Source organism: Camarhynchus parvulus, chromosome Z (genome assembly GCF_901933205.1).
Source record: "Camarhynchus parvulus chromosome Z, STF_HiC, whole genome shotgun sequence".
Classification (NCBI taxonomy): Eukaryota; Metazoa; Chordata; class Aves; order Passeriformes; family Thraupidae; genus Camarhynchus; species Camarhynchus parvulus.
Genome location: NC_044601.1, coordinates 18,967,973 through 18,986,127, shown reverse-complemented (window position 1 = coordinate 18,986,127; position 18,155 = coordinate 18,967,973).

Below are 18,155 nucleotides of genomic sequence, written 5' to 3'. Positions count from 1 at the left end.
TGATTCTCTTCCTCTCCAGAGTAAACAACTCCAGCTCCCTCAGATGCTCCTCATGACACTTTGTCCTCCAGACCCTGCACCAACTTGGTCTCCCTCTGTTGGGTGAACTCCAGCACTTCTATGTCTCTTTTAAAGTGAGAGAACTAATATTGAACATGGGACTCAAGGTGCAGCTGCACAAAAGATCAAGATTTTATAACTATTTAGATTAACTGCTACAGTCTGGGGCATGGTATTGTCCCTACAAAGCAACTGGGTATGATCTGCAGCCAGGTTAGAACTTGCATGAGGTTTTAAGCCTCGGCACCATTTTTTGGGCTGTTCTGGTTTGTGGTTTCAAATTACATTTTGGCAAATCACACAATGGTACAATGTCCTGAATATCAGAAGGGATTGGTCTGAATGCTATGATTTTGATGTGGGTGAGCATGGAAGACATTTTTGGTTTTAGTTCAAGTGTTGTTATGTTAAATTATATTATTACACTAAATGAAAGTGAAAAAATTGAGAATTGTTATTAAAAATTGAGATATTGATATCCTATTATATACCATAGGTAAGGATATTTACGATATACAGCACTGTTTGCTGTATAAAACTAAAAATACAATTTATTTTTTTAAAACCATCTGTTTCTTAGCAGCTTATTATGATTTTCTGAACTTGCAACATTCACTCAGACAAGCAGTAAGAGAATTTTTGATTTTTATGTCAGCAGTAAATCACAGCCTCCTAGTTCTCTTCCAAGGGCTTCTAGGTACATTTTATTTGGCTTCTGAAATAAATGAATGAAAATATTTTTAAAACTTAAAACTTCTGGTCTTGGTATTGGCTCTCTCCAGTTTTTTGGAGCCTTGGCTTTTTGGAGAAGCCTTCTCTAAGCTCTGCATAGGTGCTCCCATTAGTTAAGTCCTAAACTGTGAGAGTTAACATTTCCTCCAAAGCTCTCATTTTTAATACTTTCTCAACTCAGCAAGTTTTAATATCTATGTAAACATCCAATCTGCTCTTGGATCCTGCTGAAGTCTTTGCTCCAGATACATGTTGTTGCACTGAGTCCCAAGGACTCCGGCTGTGCACTGGGGAAAGAGCTTCAGTGATTAGAGGTCCATGGTAGGAGCTGCAAAAAAAGTCTGGCTTTGATCTCTTTCTTTGCCAAGGGCTGTATGAATTGAGTCAATTCTTTACAAGTTATTTATAATAAGATGTTTAGTACATTTAAGGATTTTGTTAGGCATGCCTGAGTGATGCTGTGACTGAGTAGTCTAATTTTTTGGACATTACTCTCTTTTTATATTCCTAAATATCTCCTTTGTAAAGCTCTCTCTCCACCTTTCTGTGGCTCCAGCTCTTCATAACCCACTAAACAGATTACACCTCACAGTTCCTGTAGCTCATCCTCCTGTCCAGGATAGCCAGCGCAGGAGTCCTGGTGGGAGGAGTGCTAGGAGTGCATGTCCTGGCAGGTGCCTGGACAAACTGGCCCAAGTAAGTCCCTGGAGTGTACTGCACCACAGAGCGAGCTCTGGGAAGCCGCAATGCCGCTGCTGCTGGTGCTGCTGCTGGTGCTGCTGCTGCTGCTGCTGGGGGAGGATGGCTCATTGAGGAAAGGCCAAACCTGCCCTGCTTGCAGTGTCACTCTGTATATCCTGGGGAGCTGCTCTCCACATTTTCTTCCCATCCTTGCTGGAGCTTCTCCTCCCCTAACTCCCATGGTTCCTCGGTTACTCCTGCCTTGCCACTCCTTGGCACTGGTTGCAGCAACTTGGCAAGAGCTCCTGCATGGAAAAGTGTTTCACTGTGCTGGTGCTGAATGTGGTACCTGCAAGCAGCACTGGGCTTCCTCAGAGACAAATCATTCAGATTTCCTCCTCCCCCAAAAGGCATTTAGATGACATTGAAGAAGCATTATATTCAAAACTTCTCTCCAATGAAATCATTGGAAATCACAGAGCTACAGTAAATAAATAAATAAGTAAAATTCCTGGCAGTATTTGGCATAATTTATTTATTTCTCTTTTAAAACTTAACAGTTAACATACCATTTCTTTTAGTAGCTTGCCTGCTAACACCCTATATGCCATTCTTTGGTTCTCTACCACTTCTTGTAGTTCTATCCTTCCAAAACAGTGTCAAAAAAAAGATGGAAAGCCTGAAATGTCCTTAATAGCACCCTAAGAGCAATAAAAACATGAATCTTATCCTTAGGACGAGTAATCTATTTATACTTCATGGTAAGGACATTGTGCACTTTGTCAGAAACAATTAGTCAAGATTCTGGATGTCTATAGGAGGATTTTATACAGATGACCTTTTGCAAGCCTGTGTTACTTGGTATGAAGCACTTGTGAATTTCCTTGAAGCTGCTAATAGGAGTTAGGGGAACAACAGACATTAGTGTGCCAAATATCCTTCTCCTTCTGCTGTATGTTAGGTTCAGCAGTTGCACCAGCTAATAAACTCCATGTTCCCTCGAAATCTCGTCTGCCCAGATCCAAGCCTGTGATAATGTGCACTATAATATTTTCCTCAGGACCATCAATTTTGCATTTAAAAAACACATAGAGCTCTGGAAAGCAGCTGCTCTGGAGCTTTACAAACACCTTCTCTGCATTGACCAAATCAGCATGACCTTATGGATACCTATTTTTCTTTCTTTTCATTAAATTCAGAGACTGACAACTCACAGAAGATTATATCTACTGTTCTTTGATCACTCTCATGCAGTCTGAATAGTATGGTTTGCTTCTCTTGACAAGACAAGCCTGAAATGCACAGTAAAGAATACAGGATTTCAAAATATAGGAGGCAAGGGTGCGTATATCAAAGCTGAGGGACTGACAGCCTAAGTCTCATTTGCAGAACGAAAAATGCTGAGAAAGTCCTGGAGACAGAGAGCTCTCCTTCAGCATTTGCTGCACTTTTAGCCTGTGGTATACGACTGTCTTGTGGTTTTGTTTCCCCTGAGTTTATTCAGGTGGAGGTATAAAACTGGTGAGTGCTAGAGAAGGTCAATGTTATGTATTCATTTTGTTTTAAATAATTGATGATGTTTCCTGTTTCTGCTTACATTAATTGCTCTCAGGTGTTGGAGAATTGCTCAGTGAGTTGCCTTTTAATTTGTTTCTTTAGAAAAGCAGCATGCTGCTTTTCCATGTACTGTAAGTAATGTGTTCAAGGCAGCACTTTCTAACTGGAGGTTAATAAGGGTGCACTGACTGCATGTTTGGGTGCTAGTGCCTCTCTGCATGTGTGCATGTCTGAGCTTGTGGAAAGAGAGGAAGATGAGGAGGAGAAATGCAGGCAGTGAAGAGACTCGGATTCCTCTGAGCCAATGTTTAAAAGTATAATTTATGTTCCATTGTTTCAGGCTGTATATTGAGGGTCTGACTCAGGAAAGCCCAGAGTACTCAACTGTTGTTGTTTTCTTTATAGCTAGTATCATTCAAATATTTAATATCTGCAAGGACCTGGACCAGCAATAACATAGTTTTGATTTTTCACTTCTGTTGCGGATTTATCTGATTTGTTACAGGAAAAAAAAAAACACCCAAAACCAACGAAAGCTACTGAAAATTCAAGCAAAACTGGTTTAGAAGTATCATGCCCATAGAATAGCAGTATTATTATCGTTAATTTCTTCTTCCTTAATATGCCCTTTCTTATTCAAATGCAGAGTTACTACAGTTTATGATAGCCAGTGGGGTTCAAATTGTGCTGGAGGTACACTGTCTGAGAAGAATTATATGACAATATTTTATTTAAACAAATATGTGTTCTACAACATAGTTGTTTAATTATTTATTAAATATTTAAACAACAACTGTGTTCTGTTGCTATCATGATGATGTTCTCCCACTGCATCTAAATTTTCTGCTGGTGCAGAGAGCCTTATATTTTGTCTGAGTCTGGAGTGACATAAGCCAAATGGTATATCTAGCAGTGAAGGTCAAATGAAGGTGTGGGATGGCTTTGAACTCACGCCCTGCCCCACAAGGCAGTCTGGATGTGTGATTTTCTCTTTTATTGGAATTGATCAAGGACAAGGAGAGCTCTCTCTTTTGGGTAGTGCCTACTTACTACACCTATTGACATTTACATTTTTGGTTCCATTTTCTATGGGACAGCTTAGTAGCTCATGACCTTCACAAATATTCTATGATTTTTGGAAGATCACATTGGATGCCGTTTTCCTTTTTCTGTACTGGCAAATAATCTATCTACTGTCTTCCAGTTTCCTTGTTATGTAGTTATAGCATGATTAGACTGGCCTTATTTCTCAGAGTTCCTGAAGGCCTAAATATATTTCATGGTTTTAAGATGTCTAGATGTCTGCCTTTTTTTTTTTTTTTTTTTTCTCTACCTACATGTTTTCCAGGAGTCTTTGGAGGTTTAATTTCCTGAGTCCATGGTATCCCTGCCTTTAGCTTAGGAAAGGATGCTTGTTTGGCCCAAGAAAAAAAATATCTGAAAAGCCAGACATCAGCTACATGTCAGTGGTAATAAATCTGTCTTAGTGGTCCTCAGTGTTCCAGTTTATAGCCCAAGAGCAGCTGCTGCATATCTGATTATGGACATTGCCCTCAGGTGGGTACCAGATTAGAGTATGAATCTCAGACTCCTGCATTGCTAAAGAATTGTTGTTGTCAAGAAAATGCCTGTAGTAGGACACATCTCCGTGCCCACTCCAGCAGTGTAAAACAGAATTTCTGATCAATTGCTGAATAACAGGGTTCAGGAGGGGCATAGGCTGGAATGTAATATATAATAGCTTTCCTGGGCTAAAGAAAAAGTGAAAAAGAAGGAAACTCCCATGTTAGGGTGACTGCAGTGTTTGCTGTTGCATCATGCATGATGAAGGCTGCAGTAATCATCATCTCTCTGCATTGCCATGATGAAGGCCACAGTAGCCATCATATCTCTCTATGTTCCCATACTCAGTGCCAGAAATCTTGCTTCATCAGATTGCAACCACCAAGCACTCCCTGCTCTGTCCTTGCAATCTCTTGTTGAAAGACAGGTGCTAGCATTTTAAGTTTGGCCTTGCAATTTGATTACTACTAGTTAAATGGGAACTGCGCCTATGGTGTGAGTGCATCTGTACTAAAACCCCTTAAAATAAGTCACAAACACTGAAGGCAGTCAGTTCTGGGCTCTAAGTTTGGTGAGCTCCCACAGATGCATGTTTCTTGTGTCTGTAACCCTGGAGTATTTCTGAACCAATCTCTGTTTACTAGTGTGATAGGTACTCAATATTGTTGTGCAACGTGTTTGGAAAGTTTGAGAAAAAAAAGGTATATATATGTAATGTGTGAGTTTTTCCAAAAGAGGACCTCCTTTTTAAAGTAGACAGTTATGTAAGTCTCACCTGTCTTCCTTGAAAATAAAAGCTAGCTTTATTTCAGGGAAATGAGTTAGCTGGCTGATTCCTTTGATATAACAGGGACACACAGTATATATGGTCCAGCTGCTAAAATATGCCATGCTGTCATGAGCTTTCCACAGTGTGTCTTTTGACCTTGAACCTCCTGGCCAAGGCCTTTTAGTTTTGTGTCTCCCAGGCAGAACAGTCCTTCAGTGCTAGCAAATGCTAGCTTTAAGTGCTGGACTTAGGGCTTTTTTCCTGTCACCTTCCCCAGTATACAGGGAGACCCCAAGGATGAAGTTGGCACTGATGCCACATGCCCACTCCTGGGGTGAAGATTCAGCCAGCCAGCCCAGCTGCTGTTATGGATTGTGCACATCTCCTGTCCCTGAAAGGGCAGTTTTGTCCCTACAACTCTGTGAGAGAACACTACCCTGATTTATGCTAAATATTTTTTTATTACAGTATCATCCACTGTATCCGAATATCCTCTCAAACACAGAACACAAGTCAATAAGCCCAGCTGTTTGGTATTATTTACATTATGCTGGCATCTCCACTGACCTAAAGAGCAAAAGAAAATAACAGGGCATATTTGAGGCTTAATAAAACATTGCAGTAGGGAGCCTTTTCCGAGCCATTACAAGCATTTGCTGGAAGTGCATTTGCTGATTTAACAAACTGGTTAGGACAAATGTTTAACATGCTGTTGTAATGATATTCAGATGCTTTTCTTAGTATTTGTTGATCTGCAAAAATGTGTCCTTGCCCAATTGCGCTAGAGAGTGGATTAAATAAATAAATAAATGCAATGTGATGCGTTTGCACAAAAGCGTAGCAGTGACTGCCCCTGACAGATGGAGAAAAAGTCAATATGATGTCTGAGACAGCCCAGGCTCTGCATTGCAGAATAAATTACATGATTCGCTGAATGCCTGGGCTTCACACAGACATACACAAAATTGGAAAGATAAAAGCTTGCATTGGCTTCAGATGATATTTACTGCCTGATGGATTTACTAGAAGCCCCAGTACAGTCATACTGTATTGAATTATTGGCCTCTATTTAGCTGTGTGTCCGTCGAAGCTTGAGTGTCCATTTAAGCGTAAGTGAGCTGGAGCCCTGCCAAGGCTGTTTGAAGCTTTGTGTACAGAGGGAGATGCGCGGTAATGGCTACTAGCTTGAATAACAGGGGACTTAGGGATGCTGGGGATAGACAACAAAGCATAAGGTGCACTCTTATCAATATTAATGTCAACATAAATATTAATACAGGCTGCCTGGCACATCATTTTTGAATGATTCTTGTTTTCTTTCTATTTTAACACAAAAGACTAGCGATTACTATGATTTCTTTCTCTCTCTTTCTCTCTCAGAAGGGGCAGTTTGAGAAAGACCATTAGCTTTACAGTTATCCATTGCCTCAGCAGCAGGATTTCTACAAGGAAAAGGAGGCAAATGAAATGGTAGCTTTAGGAAGTATACTCTACCAATAAAATACCTGATTAGACTAGCAATATACTGTACAGTACAGAGCTGTTGTTAGGGATTCATGATTATACTGTACCAAGGCATATCAGTTAGGAAGCAGCAGGTTACTTACAGACAGCCCCACGAGGCGGTCACAGCATTGCTGCAGCTACAGCACAGGGCAGGCAGGCTGAGTGCTTAGCTGCTTAACACATTGGCTTGTGTTTCAAGAAGCCTGGGGCTCTGTTTTTGGCCTGGCCCTCACACATGATGAGTTTAGCTTGTGTAATGGTTCAGCATGCTGAGGGAGGGAGACTGCCTCTGAGAAATGGCTGTCAATTGCAATGCTGCTGGGTAGAGGGTTTATCCAGTTAACTACGCTTCAAAAAAAAAAAAAAAAAAAAAAAATAACCCTCAGACTGCCTTGTGCTGATCAGCTGGATTGGCAACAAAAATGAGCAGGATTTTGCTCCAGGTGAATTAGTTGCAGTGGCAGTGTGAAGGAAAGAAACGATGAGAAATGATGTGCCTGTGGGAGTAAGAAGGCACACAAACCAGGGAAAGATGAGACGTTATTTTGAGACATGAAGAAAATGCATCAGAAATCTTCCATCATCTTCCAGATAATATTTTCATGTCAGGGACTCTGACTCACGGTTTCTGGCAAGTTGTAATGGGGATATTTACAAGGTTATTGCTCTCAGCTGTCCGTTTGTGCTGCTGCCAAAGGTTACTGCCCTGAAGTGGGCATGGCAGATGTGAATATGTACTGGTTCCTCAGCTGCCCTAGTTCAAAGCTCACATACTAGAACAAGACACAGCAGCAGAAAATGCCTCAGCTGAATCCAGTAGAGACAGTCAGAGCTCACAGTTTTGTCTATTTTCTTCAGAAGCATGCGTGGTATTAAGCAATTATTTGCTCTGAATTTTCAGTGGTAGTGGTAATAGAATTGCAGACTTTTGGAATGTATCAATAAAAACTATTTACCACTGAAAAGAAAAGGGAGGGAGTAGATCCAGCTACTGCCTGATAATGTGAAACAGGGAGATTCGGGTTGAAAGACCTTTTTATGAGGCATTCCAATGGTTTTGTTGCTTTCTTATCACTTCCTCCTTCATCTGAAATCACTCCTTGCTAAATATGAAATGGAGCTACTACCTATCTCTGATGGCAGTCTCCAGACTCCAGCATATTCGGGGCATCTGTGCAGTGCCAAATCAAAGGTCACTTAAAAATCAGACAAGAAGAAAAATATTGTATATTTGGAAAAGTGTTTGGACATGTGTCTCTTTCATAGGGTGAAGTGACACATTGCAGCTTCTACTGTAGCTGCCTCTCTAACACTGCTTCTTTACTGCCAAAGGACTTGTGGGAGTGGTACCTCAGTTGCTCACTTTTTCTATGTACTGGACTGAAAAGCTGTGATTTAAATGACGTTATTTGACTTGTTAAGAGTTAGGTACCATCATGGCTGATGAGATCTGAAAAAACTCTCTAGCTTTAGGTGTTGTGAAGCATAGATTCATCCAGGCTTCTGTACCAAAGCTTGATGTTTACTGTGAGGTTTTCAACTAGCTGATAGGAAATGCCATCACCTTCATATCTTCTGTCATATTAAGAGATTAATTAAGAGATTCCAAGAAGATAAAGATAGAATGATAGCTACTGAATTTCACTAAGAAAAAAAAACCCCAAAACAAAACTCATAGCAGGACTGATAGCAGACTCATAAGAATGCCTATTGAATTAATTTCTGATAGGGATAGAACTATGTAATCTCTGGTAACACCATAAAATAGTAAATAAAAAATAAATTCTCCAAATTATACATTATGATGTGTCACAGTTTGATGCTGGCGCAATGCCAGTGCCCCCATGAAAATACATTCTCCCTGGTGTCTGTGGTGTCTGCTGTGAGCTGTGACCAGGAATAAGCAAAGCAGGCTCCAGCTTAGGAATAAAGAAAAGAAAACTTTATTAACCTACAACTATATGTAAAAAGAAACACACAAAAAGAATGAAAACCTTCCAAAAACATTCCTCCTATCCCCACCAAATTTCCAATACATCCATCCCTCAGATCACCAACTCTCAGTCCATCACCACCCTTTAGATAATCAATTCTCAGTTCATCAAGGAGAGAGGAGTCCTTGTGCCATAGGCTTCCCCTGGAAACACAGCTGAAACCTCGTGTATTTCCATGTCACACGTGGCAACGCCCGGAGGTCATTTGCCATCGTGACATCTTCCTTCCATGCCCAGTGCTCTCACCACTGCACATGGACCAGAGCTGCTTCTAGGGTTTTCCTCTTAAGGGTGCTTTGTCCAGTTCCAAAAGGAGCACAGTCTCTCACTTTTGGGACACCTGTCCCCCCCAGCTTTCACCCCCTGGGGCCGAGGAGTCTCAAAAACAGAGATCATCTTCCCCGAAGACGGAGGGCACCACCACCACCCTCCTCACCCATCGTCTCTGTTCATGTACTCCTTCACATAACAACACTGAACTCTTTTGGCTCCAAGCCATTGCCTCTCCCTAAATGCAGTCTCTGTGTCACAGGAAAAGTGGTTCTGTCCATGGCAATACAAGAAAAGTCCACCCAAAGTCCACTCCATCACCTCCGCCCACCCAAGATTCTTCTCCACTTCTCTCGTGGCCCATTTCCTCTTATCTCTATCTTCTCATTCAACTCCAGGAGGATCAGCATTTGTAAGGTTTCCATCATCCAAGAAAAGGGTTAAAAATCTCAGGTTCTGCCTGTCCAGAACTCCCACGCTGCCCTGCTGGGCACCTTCTCGCCACACCCCCCCCTTCTCCTTCTCAGCTGGTCATGCTGTCAAATTTCAAGGTGACACAGACACAGGCTGTCTCTCTCTCTCTCTCTCCTGGGGGTGGTGGCTGCACAATGTCTCTTGGTGCTCCTCCACCCTTCCATCCTCAGGGCCCAGGCTCACCTCACCTGGCTGCATGGCTTCCCCTCCCCTGCCCAGTCCACAGCAGCTGGGCAGGGGAGGTCTGACCTGTTTCTCCGCTGGAACCCAAGAGAAAGTTTTCCTGGGAGCTCTCTGCTTTTAACCTCCTGTGTTCTCAGAGGTGTATCCATGTCCTCAGTGGCCACACCAGGTGCCAATATTAAAATCTGAGCACTTATTGGTTTGACCACAGCATCCCAAAAAACACACTTCCTCTCAAACCAGGACATGATGTTGCAAAATTACTCCTGATTCATTTATGGTACTATTGCCTTACATTTTTTCTGCAAAACTAGAGAGGCACAGGAAGGTAGAAGTTTAATGAGCAGCCAGGGTAAGCTTTTCTTCTTGCACATTGCCAAATCCATCTCTTCTTTGTAATATACAGGGGAAATTGAGACTCTCATATCTCAGTCCAAATGTCTAGAAGTCTATGACTTCTCCAACGCTTCAAGGTCAAATGTCAATCTCTTGCCTTCTGGAGTGCCTGCCTGTAGATGTTCCCAGATTTAATGCATGCAATCTATTCTAATTATCTTTTTTAAAAATTCAAAATATACTTCACTCATGAGGGAAAAAAATCAAAAGAAAGTCCCAAGCAAATGTTAAGCAGCATATTAATGAAGCAGGACTAATTGCTTTGAAAAGAATAGTTATCTGGGTTCCAAGATTAGTTACATGTGCTCTGGTTAATAAAATGAAAACCTTGCACATTTGAAAGTCCTTTGTCTCATCCAGATAATTCCAGTTTGTCTGCCATTCAGTGTTGTGAAATACTGTCTAAAATTCCTTGGAAGGCAGTGAGTGTCTTTTCAAAAACACTGTGTTTTCACAGTTTAATATTCCTTTATTCGCTATCCAGCAACAAATAAACTCTGTGATAAGACCATTCCCTATTTCTAAATCCATTTATTCCTTCTCACTAATAAACGTTAATAAACATTTGGAAATTAATTAAAACAGTTCAGTCTGAAACACTCAATTTGTCTTGAATAGAAAGTTCCTCACTGCTGTGGAATATAGTTTCATCACTTTTGGGAAGGAAAAGAAAAAAATGTCTTGCTTTGCCTGTGTTAAACAAATTCTACTAAACTTCTCTTTGAAAAGTTAGCATCCCACATGTCACAGGGAAGAAATAATATGTGGATTTTTTTTAATGAAAGCAGTATGTTTTGCCACCTCTGTGAACAGTGACCAAGGACATCTTTCTCCGGTCTCTTTCTCCGGGCAACAACAGACAGAACAAGAGGACACAGTCTCAAACTGCCCCAAGGGAGATACAGGCTAGAATTAAGGAGGAAGTTTTTCACAGAAAGAGTGATCAAATACTGGAATCATCTACCCAGGGATGTGGTGGAGTCACCATCCCCCAATGTGTTTAAAAAAAGACTGGTTCTGGCAGTTGGTGCCATGATCTATTTGAGGTGTTAGAAGATGGGTTGGACTCGATGATCTCAAAGGTCTCTTCCAACCTAGAAATTCTGTGATTCTGTGACCTTAAAAAAATAGCTTATTTCTTAGTCAGCAGTGTTTTCTGGTTCATTTGGAAACTCATTCATCATGAGGCAGATCTTATCCCTTGACCAAATGGGAATTTCCAAGCAATCACTGTGCACAAGTGAACACTTAAATAAGTGCAAAGAATTCCTTTCGCATATTCACAAAATATTTGTTGAACATGGGTACTGTGTGGAAGAGAGATACCAAATATGAATGTGGCTGAAGACCAAGGTTTCCGTCTTGGTGTTATTCACACACATATTTTGACAAATGTCTTCAGGAAAAAAATTTCTCAAGGTCATACTGGCAAAGCTATTGCAGTTGTTTTGTCTCCCTCTGTGGTGTAATCTGTCTTCTAAAGTCACCTGTTAACTTCCAGATTTCCTCCTACTTCATGGATATAGTACATTAAAAGTGTCCTTTTCTGCTTCATTTCCTGGGACACTTTACAGCTTCTGTGGCTTTGGTTTTGTACTAAAGGTTTTAATTTTGCTGTGGAGTGTTGGAAAATGTTTTATGGCTGGTGGAAGATGTGAGGGATGTGAGACAGCAGCTCTGTGGACTCTTTTGGTGACTGGCTGTTTGCAGGACTGCCTGCCTTTACAAGGGGCCAGAGACAGCAGCTCGGGCAGTCACTGCCAGCCCCACATCCCAGTGTTCACTCCCAGGAGTTCTTCCCAGTATGGTTCCCCCTGGCTCCCAGCAGCTCCCCTGACAGCAGCCTGCTTTTCTGCCTGTAACTTGTCAATCCTGCCTGCTCACACACCCACCTCCCCTCCCAGTGCCCAGTAAAATGCAAGGTTTATCAGGAGTGTAAGATTCCAACAGATTTCCCAAGTGGTGCTGCTATCTAAAGATCATTCCTCAAATGATATGCTTGGTGATATAAAGAAGGAAACACTGCAGGCTAATAAATCCCCAATGTATGCTTAGGGAAAAACAAGCTATTAAACTGAGCTGGTTTCTCAGGTGGACTAGAGATAGGATAATCATCAAGGTTTTCTCTGATTTGGGAATCGAATAACATATTCCTGAAAAAGGACTTCCCTGATGTATCTGATTACAATCTTCGCTATCGATAAATACACAGAATTTTTATAATGCTTCTCAGGTTTCAGAATTTCTGAATTATATAAGCAAAATACAGGCTTTAAAGCTAAATATCCAGGTAGAAATATGAGGCACAAATATTACATATCTTGCTACACAGTGCAACTGTGCTAACTGAGTGCACTCTATACTGCATACTCAGCATATGATAACTGTGTAAATGTTGTGCATTCTGAATAAAGAAGTTATTATGAATGACTCATTCTGAACTGGTAAAAAGCAACAGTGGAACTTGAATTTCTTCTAAATAATAAGAAACATTATAATAATGAGAAATAGTTATTATAATCATAGAGATGGTAAATATATGCTGAAAGGTAAATATGTGCTGAAAGCACAGCAGATGGCACAAGTGCTGAAGTGATTCAGTGGTGAAGTAAACTACAAAGAACTTCAGAATACCATGTGAAAAATGGACAGTCGGTAAGAAATAAAATAAAAGACAACCATGTATGGTGGAAGGAGTTTTAAATTACTGGTGGCTTTTGTGTTGTTCAGTACTTCTGAAAACACAATGTGGGCTTCACTGTGAATCAGCTCAGTGAAGTTGTCCATTCTAAGTATACACTTGCAGCCATAAAAGTAAAGAAGAGCTCTGTCTAGACTAAATTTGCTGCTGTGGTTGCTGGCCCACAGAGGCTGTCCAAGATCAATGAACTGTGCAACCACAGAACTGGCTAACGAAGCTGAAGTACTATATCCTCCCCAGAAGGTCCTAAAATAATGCTGTAGTGTGTACAGAGTGCCCTGCCTGTGGCCAGATGCCATAAACAGTGTCAAGCTGTCCTGCAATCAAGTCTCTAATGCTGTTGTGTAGGCTGTTGCTGCTCATTTTATCCTGTATAAACTAGTGTGAGGAACAGATTTTTTATGTTAATTGTAATTTTTTTTACCAAGTACCTTGCAAGAGTCTGGAACAGGAAAGTAGCTCTTTAAGAGGCCGGAGGTTCATAAAGGATTAGCATCTGGTCAATCACTATAGCTGTGTCCTAAAATATTCATGAACAGCAGAGAAAGTTCATCTTCCACTCCAATAGTCAAAGGAAAGATGATTGAAAGGAACAGCTTGATCAGAAAGGAAGCCACAAGAATCTTGTCTTTTAGCCTCACTGGTTGAAGGGGCAGGTTCTGTGAAGAGTGCTCATGCTAGGGACACTCTGTGCGTGGGCAAGGCTCCCTACCACCACCTTTGCTTGGATGGACACTTAGGCCAATTCAAGAGCAAGGAAAGCCTTTTGTGTATCCAGTTCAGGTCTCATTTTGCAAGTACAGCCTGTAACAAATATCTCAAAATGGAGCTGGGGAAAAAAAAGCTGACGAAACTGACATTGCCTCAACAAATGCAAGTGCTGGGCAGCTGTAGCTGCAGCAGCCACCGGAAGCACAGCTTCTGCCAGAGCACATCGCAGCCAATTTTTACTAGACCTCCAAAGGCACCTCTGTGACCAGGGGACCAATATCCTGCCAAATGACAGGGTTCTGTGGTACTTTAGTCTCCAACATGCTAATCTTGTTTCTAGAAAAAGTTAAAGCAATGAAACTGACAAAATGTGAGTTATTTTATTTCAGCTCTTCAAGTCAGCCAAGTCTGCTTCACTTAAAATCTCCTGAAAAAGTTTGTCTCTTCAAATAGCCATTCTGGATGCAGAGTGTATATAGCTTGTGCTATCTGTGTTGCTTTACATTTTCTCTTGTAATCATTTTAACCATGTAAGCACATAGTAGTTGTATAAATGGCAAAGAATGAATGCTTTGTGAGTTTTGGAAAAGTTTTTTCAGTAAGACGTATTGCATATACAGCAACTTCCTTCCTAGTGTAATTGCAGTTATATTTTTTAATATGAAATATACCACTCCAGAGAAAATTATAAATACATTATTTCAAAACAAACCCAAATGCTTAATACATATGAAGAAGAAATATGAACAAAAGAAATACATCATTGTATCACCAGTCTTTGCAACTGAACCCTTTCCAAAGTAAATCAAAAATCTTATTGAAATTGTTTCTAGTTATCATGATCTCACTGGGAAACGAAAGGATTTTTTTCAATAGCGTGTTGTAACTCAGTCATTATACCACAGTGAGGTAATTTGCTAAAACAGCTGCCTCTAGATGAGTAAACCTTTCCATCTGGCAGAAGCTGAATAGACACAAACAAACCCATGTCAGTTTTTCTTAACAAAACATAAAATCAAAATAAGCTCCTTTTGCTCTAATGGGACCCAGTCTTTGAACTGCAGGAACCAAGATTTGTTTCTTTTTTGATGCACTTCTCTTCCCTCATGCCCACAGATTTGGCCTGCTGTGGGAGTGTTGATATCATGCCACCTTTTAGATGGATTACAGCATAACTGGGAATGTGTTTGCAATATAAAACTTCCACCAAGGAACCAGACAAAATTAACAGTTGTTGGAACTTGTTAGCTTTAGCAAGACGGCACTTGCGGATAGTTTGTTTTCATAGTAAGGTTTTTTTCTTGAAAGATTCTTTTTCTTTTAATGTTCTAAGGAAATCTCCTCTCTTTCTTAGTAAAACAGAATATTGTTAGATGCACAAAATCTTAGCTATACAAACTAAAATTTTTTGCAAAGAATTGACAAAATTAAAGACTAACTAGTTTTCACACTCCCAGGAGACCTGTATAGAGTTGTAATCTCTAAAATTAAGATGGAATGTAATATGAGTTTGTATCAATTTTTAAAATCTAAACTATACATAAATTAGTGGTCTTCCATCGCTTCTTAATTGCAGAGAGAATGATCAAATGTTTTTTGTGGATATTTTGAGTGATACATTTTTTCTTTTGGAAGTCTTAACAGAATGTGTATAAAAAATGAGCATATGTATTTCATGTGATCTTTTTAATTTGTCATGAGAAAAGTCTTTGCAATATATTGTCAAGACAGAATTACTATTCAAAAGAGCATTTCAGTTTGTTAGTTTTTCTACTTAATGGAAAATGTTGTAAAAAAAATTTTAAAACATGCTTATTATAATTAGTGGTGGGGTGAATTCTTCTGTGTAAATATTTTCTCAGCCAACAGCCTGATGTATTTTTTGTGAAGTCAGTGGAATGTCTCCCATTGGCCTCAATAGAAATTACATCAAGAACAAAGTACGGAAAATTTGGATGTATGTACAGGTCTGGGTCCAAGAATTACACTTGGGTGTCATTTATGTTAATTCTAAAAAGTCTTAAACTATCAGGAAGTTCAGATTAGGATTCAGATGTATCTCTGTAAACTCTTGATATTCTGAGAAGGAAATCTACACCTATGGAAGTAGTTTTTCCAGTACACAGAAATATTAATGTGCTTAAAAAAATTTCCCTCAGTAAAAGCCTTGTGAATATAACATCATCTGTCAAGACTGTAGTAATGAAAATACAATAAGGCAAAAAAAAAGGTACTTTGTAAAATATTTTTCCTGTGATAATATGTTGTGCACCTCTGTAGACTCCCTACAGAGTTTGCAGGATTTGGCCAGTCTGTGAACTCTGCCTTGCAGAGCACTTGGAACCTCAGAAATTTAGTAAGGGACCATTAATAAACTTATGGTTCTGTCTAGAATTGTACAAATCCTCCTAGAATAAAATCATATCAGCACCTTGGGAGAAAGGATATTATGAACTTGTAATATCAACATATTTAATGTTCTCCTTGGCTGCTGGATATAATGTAAATTTAATGTACAATATGTCAAGGTTGTGATACTCCGCATTGTCCAAAAATATTGGTTGCCTCTTGTGTCTCTTTCACCCATATGCTTTGTATTACTGGTAATGGGAATATATGATTGAAAGCAAATTTCTCTGTCAGTGGTCTTAGCCTGGTGCCAGCTGTAGCTAATGAGAAAGTTTCTTTTGACTTCAAAGGGAAAACCACTGTCAAACACAGGAAGCAGCAATAAGATCTAATAGCTGGTTATACAAAAGAAAGGTAAGAAAGAAGCCACAGTCTACTGCTGTGAGAATTATAAAGCATGTTTTGCAAAAATAAATCCTTGTATCTAAACACAAATACACCTAGAAAAGGAAATGCCATGTTTACTGACATTTAATGTGCCAAGATCTAACTATGCACCTGCTCATTGAGTTCCTTTCATTTAATCTACTAAGATCCCAGCTCCAGCTATTAAATATTCATTTAGCTGGATATTATTGTTATACCAAGTGTATTGCTCTTTAGTAAACCACATTAAGAAAAACTAAATTCAATTCACATGGTTTACAAATAGGGTTTTTTTTGTAGAAAACAGACATGTGGGAATGAGACAGATCAGTATTTGGAAAAAATTATCTGGAACATAACTATTTTCTGAGTATTAAACTGCCTATTTTAACTAATAAAATTATTTATTAGAAGTTAGTGATGAAATTAGTGTTATACAAAGAACAAAGCACTAGGCTATATCCCCTACTAATATTTAATGTTCTGATTTGTGTGAACTACAATACAAAACAATAGTCACGCTGCATCTTAATTTAGCTTTAAACTTTTCTAATACATCTGTGATGAAGCTTGAAGGAACCCATTTGCAGCAGGTTTCTGAATTATTTCAACAGCAGCAATAATACAGTAGCTACTGTATGCATGTCTGTTTGTTGTGTTATGCATATGAGTTTGATTTAATATTTGTTACAGTAGATAGCCTGAAGCAACTAGATTTTTGTGCAAAGAAGGTTATCATTTACCCCAGATGCTGGTAAACTTCCTGCTTTGGGAGAAAGGTGCTGATTTCATTCACTTCCAGGTAAGTGTTATCCTGACTTTCTTTTCCCTAGTGGTTGGAAGGACTGCTTGAATGAAACTAAATTTTGACAAAACCAATATAGTTGCAATCTAACTCCTGCCTGACGAACATGATGGACCTTAATAGCTTTACCAAAAGCAGGTAGGTGGTTGTTCTTTATCAGGTAGGTGGTTGTTCTTTATCAGTCTAAGGGAAAGGAGTAGTTACGTGCTGTTCTGGATATCAGCATTCCCTCCTTCATAGCCATAAATACAGGCCCTTCTTGCTTCCCCCGTTTGTTTGGTTATTTGATTGTTTTGTCTTTTTGTGGGTGGGGGTTTTTTTGGTTGTGGTTTTGGAGTTGGGCATTTTTTATTTGGTTGGTTTGATTTTTTTTTTTTGAGGGCCAAGTTCCCAATTAGAGACAGAAAAATTATACTGGATCTGTACTTGTATCTTGGCTGGATGTCTCTGACCCTTGGATAGAGGGCCATCACATCCTGGGAGCAGCCACAGCCAGGAGTTGAGCCCTGAAGCCTTCATGCCTGCATGCTCAGTTCCCATTAAACGTGGCTGGAAACAGCTTGCTTCTTTTTTCAGGTCCAAGTTCTTCAGCCCTATTTTCCAGGATAATCTTGAATCTGTGGATGGAATCTTCGACCTTTGTTTGATTTTGTCATAGAGAGCAAGCAACAACCATCTAGAAGCACAGAAGGTTTTTATCGATTCAGAAATAAATACCAATTATTCATTTTCTGAGACATATAAACTCTGATATAATTATACTGCTCTTTTTCATGATAATATTTACACCCATGATAGTGATTTCTGTAGAGCACATTGCATCTAATTGAAGAACAGCTAAGATAAACCTGTGGTGAAAATTTTAAAAATCTCTGTACAACGGTCTTAAATCACACCTATACTTTTTTTGAACTTCCTTACACTTTATCTGTATCACTGTGTTACCTACATTTAACTTTTCATGACATTTAAAATGGA